The following is a 9189-nucleotide window of genomic DNA, read 5'->3' on the forward strand; positions in this document are numbered from 1 at the left end:
GGTTCCTAAATGCCAATCATTTTATAAATGAAAATTTTGTCCATGGCCCCTTACATTTGGAAACAAATTCTGAAAAGGAAAGGAGCTGCCTCCCCACCCCAACCTCCCCCTGCCCCAAGCCTCCTCTCAATTCCTCTCTCTTCCATCTTGGAACATTTCCAGGACAGATGGGGGTAGAGGGAGCTCAGGGGGTCCCTTATGGGCAACCGTGGCTGCCCATCAGTACTTGATTCTGACATGCGCAGACACCAGGGCCAGGTCCTGGGATTCCCAGGCTTTTGCTCTGACCGCCAGACAAGAACGTCTCTGTTAATTTGACTTCAGTTCTGTTTAATTACTAACTTGGTAGTTTCTGCTCTCTGCTTAGCTGCTTGTCAAGTATGTGGCACTTTTGATAATTTAAGGGTTGGAATTTAGTCTATTTTTACAATTGAAATTCAGCCTGGAGCTAGAGTTTCCCTTTAGCTGACAGGACATCAAAGGCAGCTGTGCTGTGATTCTGTCCTTTCTGATGCAGTACAAGCAGGCCTTGGCACACTGGAAACTTCTACTGGACCTGTAAATATGAAGTCCAGTGCTTTCGTATCATTAGTTTTTGTCTTTCTGTGTCCAGCTTCATCCAAAAAAATCACCCAGTAATGTTCGAATGGCCATAGTGGGAACCAGGAATGGAATCCTGGGTTCACTACAGCCTCTGGGTTCAATGACTACTTAAGATCATATTAGCCACATTCATGAATTCTACAAGTGTTCGTTCCAACCAACATTTATCTGGTGCCTCATAGACATATGCAATCTCTCTCACAGGGATCCCACAAAGGGGAAGATGCAATCCCTGTCCTTGGGGGGCACCCAGTCTGATGAGAAGACAGAGAGGAAAAAGGACCACCTCAGTCCGCCTAACTGTGGTAACCAAGGTGTGCAGAAATCGTGGGGACAAGAGAGTTGGTCAACTTGAAGGATGGGTCAGTCATTACCAGGGTTCAGGAAAGAGGTCAATGTTCTCAACAGATGACAGCCTGTGCAAAGGCCTATGACAGGCCACAATGAGCAGACGGGAAGCTTTGCATAGGCAGTGTGTCGGGGAGTGAGGCTGAGGAGGTGTGAGGGAAGATGGGGGGAAAGATGGAGAAGGTGACACTCCACCTGTGAGGTCGGGTCAGATGTGATGGGAAAACTTGAAGCCCCTTGGTAAAATGGGCGTGACAGAAACAGCAGCTAACAATTCCTGAGCCCTCATTTCCAACATTCTAAGTACCTTCCAGAGAAATCTACAGGTTTCAGAGATGGCAAGTGTTTTACCCAAGATGACTGAGTTGGGAAGAGATGAAGATGAGGATCCAAAAGCAACCTGCAGCTCCAGAGCCCAGCCCTTAGCCGGGTTGGCTAAGAGTTTGCAAATATTCAATGAGCTAGAGGATATGAATGTGCTTTGCAAACTATTAAGTACTGCCCAAATGTATCCACTGCTGTCTATCCGTTTTATGACAAAATGGTCCAAACAGGGGTCTCTCTTCATGGCTATTTGACAGTGCAACCCTGAGCCGTTTTTCCCAGGCTCAGAGTAGCAAACAAGAAAGGCCATGAAAGACAGAAAGCACTCATTGGAGATGAAAGGAGAGAAGTCTGGGCTTTCATGAGTCACACTGAGGGACAGAAGAATTCTAAATGCAAATTAGGCAGCCCTTCCAAAAGCTTAGCCTGTGCTGGCACCTGCCGGTGCCCACAGCAGATGTGCCAGCATGACGGCATCCAGGCAGCTTCCCCTGGAGGGTTAATGTTGCAGAGCAGTTACTTGTGTGAAGGGGCCGTGGGGCGGGGGATTCAACTGGGAGTCTTCTTACCTAAGAGGCTGCTGTGCATCTTTGGGAAAAAACTCCAGCCTAGAACTCACTAGCAATAATCATTCCTGCATACCTCCTGGGGGCTGCCTGACTGAGAGTCTCAGACACCTTCCCCAGGAGCAGTGCCCACCTGCACCTGGGGACATCATTCTCCTTGTTTTAGAGATGCAGATAGCTGGAGGCAGTGGCTTGATTTGACCAGGATCACTCAACTAACTAGTAAGTATCAATCCTAATTTGAAACTAAAATTCAATTTAATACATTCTCTTTTGACAGTACTGGTTGTTTTTAAGCTGGAAGCCTAATTCTTCTGTTTGCTGCATCTGTGATCCTGGCACTATTGGGAGTTCTGTTCTGATTGACAGATGAGGTGATACCTGCTATAGTTTACATGTGTCCCCCAGAATTCAAGCATTGGAAAACAATTGTCCCCTGGGAGGCAGTGTTGGAAAGTGGGGCCTTTAAGAGGTGTTAGGGCTTTAAGAAGAATTCCGTGCTCTCGGGGACTGGATTAGTTACCACCAGAGCAGGTTGTGGTAAAGCTAGCACAGTCCCTCTGTCTCTTCTGCTGAGCCTACTTACTCAAGCTTTTCCACTATGTTCCATGAAATCAGGCCCTCACCAGAAGCCGAATGAACTTTATGCCATATTCTTGGACTTCCCAGTCTCCAAAACTATGAGCCAAATAAACTTTCTTTATAAATTATCCAGTCTTTGATATTGTCTTATATAGGAGAAAACAAACTAAGGCAATGTTTTAGCCTTATTCTGGAAAATGTTAATGTGGCTGTGCAGAATCCTTTTCTACAATGTGGGGAGAAACCCTTCCCACAGTGTTTGTGTAGATCCTGAAAAAAAAGAGTTGCTTTGAAAACATAAACAACAATAGAACAACCTTTAACACCTGAAGACCTGCTATCTTGTAAAACATATCTTTGAACTTCCTGGCTCCAAACAGAAACAAGAATTCTAAGGCATCCTCTGAAATGGTTTCTAAACTTACAAATAAGGAAATCTCTGACCTAGGTCCCTTGTGGGTTAATATTCACACCTTGGAAAATTCTGTTCACCCTGAGTCCAACCAAAGATCTAGAAATCTCATTTTCTAGAGTTCAATTGAATTTGGGGTAGGGGAGAACTGGGGGTTGAACTCAGGGGCACTCGACCAGTGAGCCACATTCCCAGTCCTAGTCTGTATTTTATTTAGAGACCGGGTCTCACTGAGTTGCTTAGCATCTCCCTTTTGCTGAGGCTGGCTTTGAACTCTTGATGCTCCTGCCTCAGTCTCCCAAGTCACTAGGATTCCAAGCGTGCAGCCTCCTGGTCCAGATTCAATTGGAATTTAAAGAAAAGATTTAGACGGAACCACGTGAATCACCAAAATATCTGACAGCTTTGAATTGCAAAATTAAAAAAAAAAAAAAAAAAACTGATGGGATTCAACATATTTTATGCAGACCTTTAATAAGACAGTTCCTTCATCACTGAAGTGATTGGACAAGTTCACCCAGGGCCAAACAACGCAGGCAGAAGCAGGAATCAGACCAGGGATTGGCGACTATGCAGATCCCCTGCTCATGCCTAGAATGCTGATCCAGCACCAGAGCTGGGGTGGGGGCAGTTCCGGCATTTGCCCTTTGAAGAGGCATCCCGAAGTATCTCAAGGAGAGTGAAACGCTGCTCTAGTGGGGCTCCCCTGGACCAGTCTTCTGTTCCCAAGGTCTCTGAGGACCAGACCCCAAGCTGGGGTGTTCTCAAAGGGCACCCTCAGTCTGCTCATGGGCAGGCCACATTGAGGACTGCTGTAGAAATGGGCACGAGACTGGAGGGGCAGTTTCAAATCTCACCTTCATAACTTTCTAGCTAGAAGTCTTTTGAATACCAGCTTTTTGCTTTGTTCTCTCCACTTTGTGTAGTGTTGTTGTTGTTGTTGTTGCCCCACATTACCGATTATGGTAAGGGGATCTGGGTCCCTTTTGAATAGCTGTGTGTGGTGCTGTGCCCAGCCCCCGTCCCCTACCCTACAGGACAGAATGCCAATCTACGGGTTGTTATAGAGACTATTTATAAGCACTTCCATCTTCCGCATGGCAGATCCAAACCCAAGCCTCATTATTTCCACTGTGTTTGTTTTACTGCAGAATGGTAACATTTACATGGAAATGGGTCTTTTTCTCTATCCTGTAATTTGGATTGTTTAGTTTTCCTTTTTGGACTTCTTTGATGCTGCTGAAGAAAGAAGTCCGCAGGAATCTGGAGAAAGGAAGAGAGTGGGCGGCGAGGGGCAGAGGCGGTAGCCTCTGTTTCTTGGCCTCTCTCTTGGCCCATCTCCTCTTGCCCCAGCTGGACTAAGCATCTCCTTCCTGTTCTGCATTTCCACCTCTTCCAGTTGGGGTCTCATATGTCAGCATTTAGGGCTGAGGTCTCACTTTTACTCCTGATTGGAGATGAGACCTTACACATGTCTCCTTTTCTCTCAAGGCCTTGCTTCCATCCTTGTGAACAGAGAAGGAGTTTAAACTGTAAATCCAATTACTTTCATAAGCCCACTGGGCTGTCATCCATTCCATGGTGAGGTGACAAGAAAACAGGCCCTTTACTAGCCATATGTCACTTTATTTAACCCCTCTGATGATAGATCATCTAAATGAATCATACCTTTCCTCTTCTATCTCTGATGAATTAAAGTTCCTTCATTATGACCAAGGTATGAAAATAATAACTAACCATGCTCCCCCTTGAGTTCCATGGGGTCATTACTATACCAGATTTTCCAGACTACCCATGGCTTTAAACCTTCTCATGTCCTTATCATACTACATACCACTAAGACTAACCCAACTAGTTCCAATTTAATTGCAACCTTAAAATCTGTGTTAGTCAACTTTTCATTGCTGTGACAAAATACCAGAGAAAATCCTCTTACAGGAGGAAAAGTTTACTTTGGCTCTGTTTCAGAGGTTTCAGTCCATGGTTGATTGGGTCTTTCTGTGCCTGTGGTGAGGCAGAGGAACAGGCAGAGAAGGCATGGTGGAGTAGAGCTGCTCATCTCATGGCAGCTGGGAAGGAGAGAGAGGGAAGAGGGAAGGAGGGCACACCTCCAGGGACCTACTTCCTCCAATTGGGCGCCACCCAATAGCCCATTCACCTATATCAATGGATTAATTAAGTTCATTCATGATCTGATCACTTCCCAAAATCCCCACCTCTGAACATTTCTGCATTGGGGATCAAGCCTTCAACACATGAGCCTTTGGGGTGCATCCCTGATCCAAACCATGACAGAACCTTCTAGGTTTAATTTCTTTCTCTCCTTTCCCCTTTATTCCTTCCTGAAGGAGTTATAAGAAATATAATTCCACATCTATGTAGATACTCTAGAGAAGCACCTGCAAAGGTCTATAATAAGGCACACAGAAGGATGTCTTACTCAAAAGAATACACTTTTACCATAATGAATAATAAGAAAGAAATGTCCATCAGCTTTTTAAAAATTCAATGAAATACTATGTAGTTCAAAAGAATAAGGGAGATCTAGAAGTACTAATTATGGGTAACAGACACACATGAGGAGTGGGAACACGAGGTTAAGAGGATTATTCTAGGCTCTCCTCATGGCTGGAGAACAGTAGGTCAAGGTTGAAGCGGCTCGCAGAATCACCGCAGCAGCACGCTGTGTCCATCGCCTTCAGGTCCTCCTTACCCCCAAGAGGCAAAAGAAAGTATAGTTTCTCAGCTGAGTGATGACAACATTACAGAAGAAAGAAGAATGTGGAAAGGGACCAAAGAAAATCTTTGCCCCACCTACACATAAATTGGATAACATGATACTGCATGGCCCCAACTCACAGAGATGAGACCCTGGGGATCAGTTCCCCAATGGCAGGAGCCAAGCCAAGCCTACCAAAACTCAGGTTAGAGGAGGAGGAGAAGACAAGAGCAGAGGATGGTCCAGGGGCTGGTCAGGAGAATAAAGGAAAGGCTCAAGACAGCAAGCCAGCAGAGAAGGAGGAAAAGGGAAAATCGAGTCTTACCAACGCAGAATTTGAAGAGATTGTCCAGATTGTGCTTCAGAAGTCCCTTCAGGAATGCTTGGGTATGGCTTGTGTGACTTTCTGTGTCCAGACCGTAGTCCATACTGAGTCAGACAGAGAACCAGGCATTGCTTCTGCTACTGATCATGAGAATGCTGATGGAGAAAGGAAAATGGTACCTCAAACTCCAGAGATTTCAGCCTCTATAGCAGATGAACTTTCCCCAGAGCTAAGGATATCTAAATCAGGCCAGCCAGTTCCTGCACCCTCTGAGAAGAAATCTAATAGACTTTCCTTAAGCTAAAGAAAGAAGGAAACACAAGATGAAAACAATGGAGAAAGCTCAAGGTGCACATGAGTGCAGAGAGAAAGACCAATCAGAGAAAGTGGTTCAGGGCGATTCTCACATCAGAGGTCAGCAAAAAAGGAGAAGAAAGTGGTTTTGGTCAATGTTTAGTTTGGGTCCAGTGTTCCTCTCCAAACTGTGAGAAATGGAGGTGGCTGCCTGGGAACATTGACCCCTCAATTCTCCCAGATAATTGGTCTTGTGAGCAGAATACAGACTTGGATTATAATTGCTGTGATATTCCTGAGGAGATTTGAACAGGGCGTGAGAGTGATGTGGCCTATGCCTCTTATGTCCCAGGATCCATTATCCGGCCCAAGCAATATGGTACTCCTTGTGGCCAGGCATGGTAGAATCTGATCCTGACCTGCGGGAATATTTTCTCTTCACGTCTCATCTTGATTCTCTGCCTTCTAATACCATGTGACATTTTTTGGAGAAACAGTTTCTCGTGCTTGGATCTCAGTCAACATGCTAAAGAATTTCCAGAAGCTGTCCCTGGAGCGAGCAGAAGTGAAAAAGTGCAGGAAAAAGGACTATAGCCAGAAACTGGTGGCAGCCATCAGGGCAGCTCAGGAGGCAGAACAGACCAGCATTGGGGAGAGGGTCAACTTGTTTGGTTTCTGGAGCCATTACAGTGGATCTGACAGCAGTGGGGATAGAAAAGACTTAATGCTTTCTGGGGCTAACAGCCCAGAGTCCTGCTTGGAAAAAGAGGAGGAATCAGAGATAGAGGAGGAGAAAGAAGAGAAGAAGAGACCCAACTTTGCCTGGTCCCAAGCAACCAAAACACATTCAAAAAAGCCCAAGGCAAGACGGGTTGGGGGCTATGCCATGCGGACTACACCAAGATGGCGCCTGGCAGCTAGCCAGAAGTTTTTTTGATCACATCAGTGGTGAGGAAGTCGGTTAACATAAACACACTCAGGTGCTTTGTCATTGGCTGTATTCAAGTGAGTCCACACACACAACACGTGCACATGTGTTCCCAAGTGCTCCTGCTCATGCCTGCTCATTTTGACCTTTGCCGTGATTGGGCAGCTGTCTCCTCGCCTGATCTTCGCTTAACTGGCGTGGCCCTACCCTCCGCCTCTTGGAGGGAATATAAGCAGGCAGTAGGCAGAAGGCAGATGGCAGATCGTAGAGCGGATGACTAAGAACACACCTCTAGATCGCAGATCACAGATCGTAGTACGCGGGACGCACCACTAAGAGGCACCTCTGATGGACAGCACCTTTAGCACACACCTCTAGCACGCTCCTTTAGTTCGCAGGATGCAGGAGGCACCTCTAAGAAGAAGCAGCAGAACTCTAAGAAGAAATAGATCTCTGAAAGCATAGCAAGTCTCTTTTCCTCTAAGCAAAGTCTTTCTTCCTCTCAAAGCCTCTCTTCCTCTAAAATCAAGCAAGCTCCTCTTCCTCTATAAGCTAGAGAATAAGCAAGCAAGCAAGGAAGCAGCTCAGGAATAGAAGTAGTTTATTTCCAGTCCACCTCCGATAAATACCCGCGAGATTGTTGCTGCAGGCAGTAACAAATATCCGCGGGATTGTTGCTGCGGGCAGCGACAAAGACGCATGACAGATGGACAAGAGGGGACCGTGAAAAAGAAGATAATGAAGAAACCTCTGGGCAGTGAATCCATGGTGCCTCCTGAACCCAAAATGGGAAGGAAAGAAGGGCACAGGACTTCAGATTTGGACCAGCCAGGCCCTAAGAAAAATTTTCAAATTCCCCAAACCAAGGCCTTAGCAACCACCTTGTCTCAGGAAAAAGAAGTTAGAATGATGCCAAAGGGCCCAGCCCACCAGCTCCTCAGGGGGCCTGACCCCTGGAGGGGAAAGAAAGGCCTAGACCCCAGGAGCTTCCAACTAAAGAAGCCGAAAGTATCCCCACTGAAGATGAAGCCTCCCGTGACCTGGAGTAACTCATGGAAGTCCAAGGAGCAAGGGGAGCCACGGCCCGGAGAGGATGCAGGGGGGTTCCCACGGCCTTCCTCGAGGAAAAGTCCTGTGCTCTTACCCTGATGGTCTCTGTAGCAGTGAGGGGGTCCCTGAGCCAACGGTAATTGTTGGGGTTGTTAACTGGCTACAAGGTTCAATTCAGTTGTGCAGTTTATGTGTTAATAAAGCAGGTTACTGATGTGAAAAAAAAAAAAAGAAAAGAAAAGAGGATAATTCTATCAACTGGGCCCACAGTGCTGGTCCCCACGTTTTCTTTTAAAGAGCAATTTACCTGCAACCCTGCCTGTTTTAAGTCAACAGGATACGTCACATTCCTCAACAAACTGTTGTCTGCAAGAGACATGCAGTCCCAGAAAGGCTCCTCCTGCAGATAAGAATAAGGGTTACCCTGCAAGACTTTTGTGACCTTTACACAGACCAAATTCCAAAATGTAGGTGGATGTGATCATTAGAAGCCAGTCCCCTAACCATAAAAAATAAATAAATAAATAAAAAATCTGTAACAACAAGTTCCAATTAGAACTGGTCAGTGTAGACCAAAGTGATCCAGAATTCCCTTGGGTCTTTAGAAAATCTCCCCTTTATGGGATAAGACGGTGCATAGTAGGAACTTGGAAGTCTGATTTAGTCTTGCTATCAATCAAAAAGTCAAGAGGCAGAACTGAGTGAAGGACTATCTAGAAACTTCCCTGGGACCCCCAGTTAAAACTGGAGGGCAGGAGGGGAATGCCCTATAAAATTGCTTGATTTAAGTTTCTATATGCGTCCTATACACAGGATGGCAGGCATGATGGTTTAAATATAAAGACGGGCTGGGGAGATAGCTCAGTCGGTAGAGTGCTTGCCTTGTAAGCACAAGGCCCTGGGTTCGATCCCCAGCACCCAAAAAAAAAAATATATATATATATATATATATAAAGACATAAAGAGGTTAAAAGTAAAAAGAAAGAGATGTGCATGTGAATGCTAATCAAAAGGAGACTGGAGTACCTATAATGAATA

General features: G+C 45.7%; 1 pseudogene across 1 annotated transcript; it reads left to right on the plus strand.

Moving 5' to 3' along the window:
* The first annotated feature begins 5697 nt into the window (after positions 1 to 5697).
* Positions 5698 to 7110, plus strand: LOC306645564 (zinc finger CW-type PWWP domain protein 1-like; annotated as a pseudogene). Its single transcript has one exon. The product of its transcript is annotated as a zinc finger CW-type PWWP domain protein 1-like (transcript).
* Positions 7111 to 9189: the final 2079 nt, after the last annotated feature.

This window comes from Sciurus vulgaris (assembly GCF_902686455.1).
Source record: "Sciurus vulgaris genome assembly, chromosome: 15".
Taxonomy (NCBI): domain Eukaryota; kingdom Metazoa; phylum Chordata; class Mammalia; order Rodentia; family Sciuridae; genus Sciurus; species Sciurus vulgaris.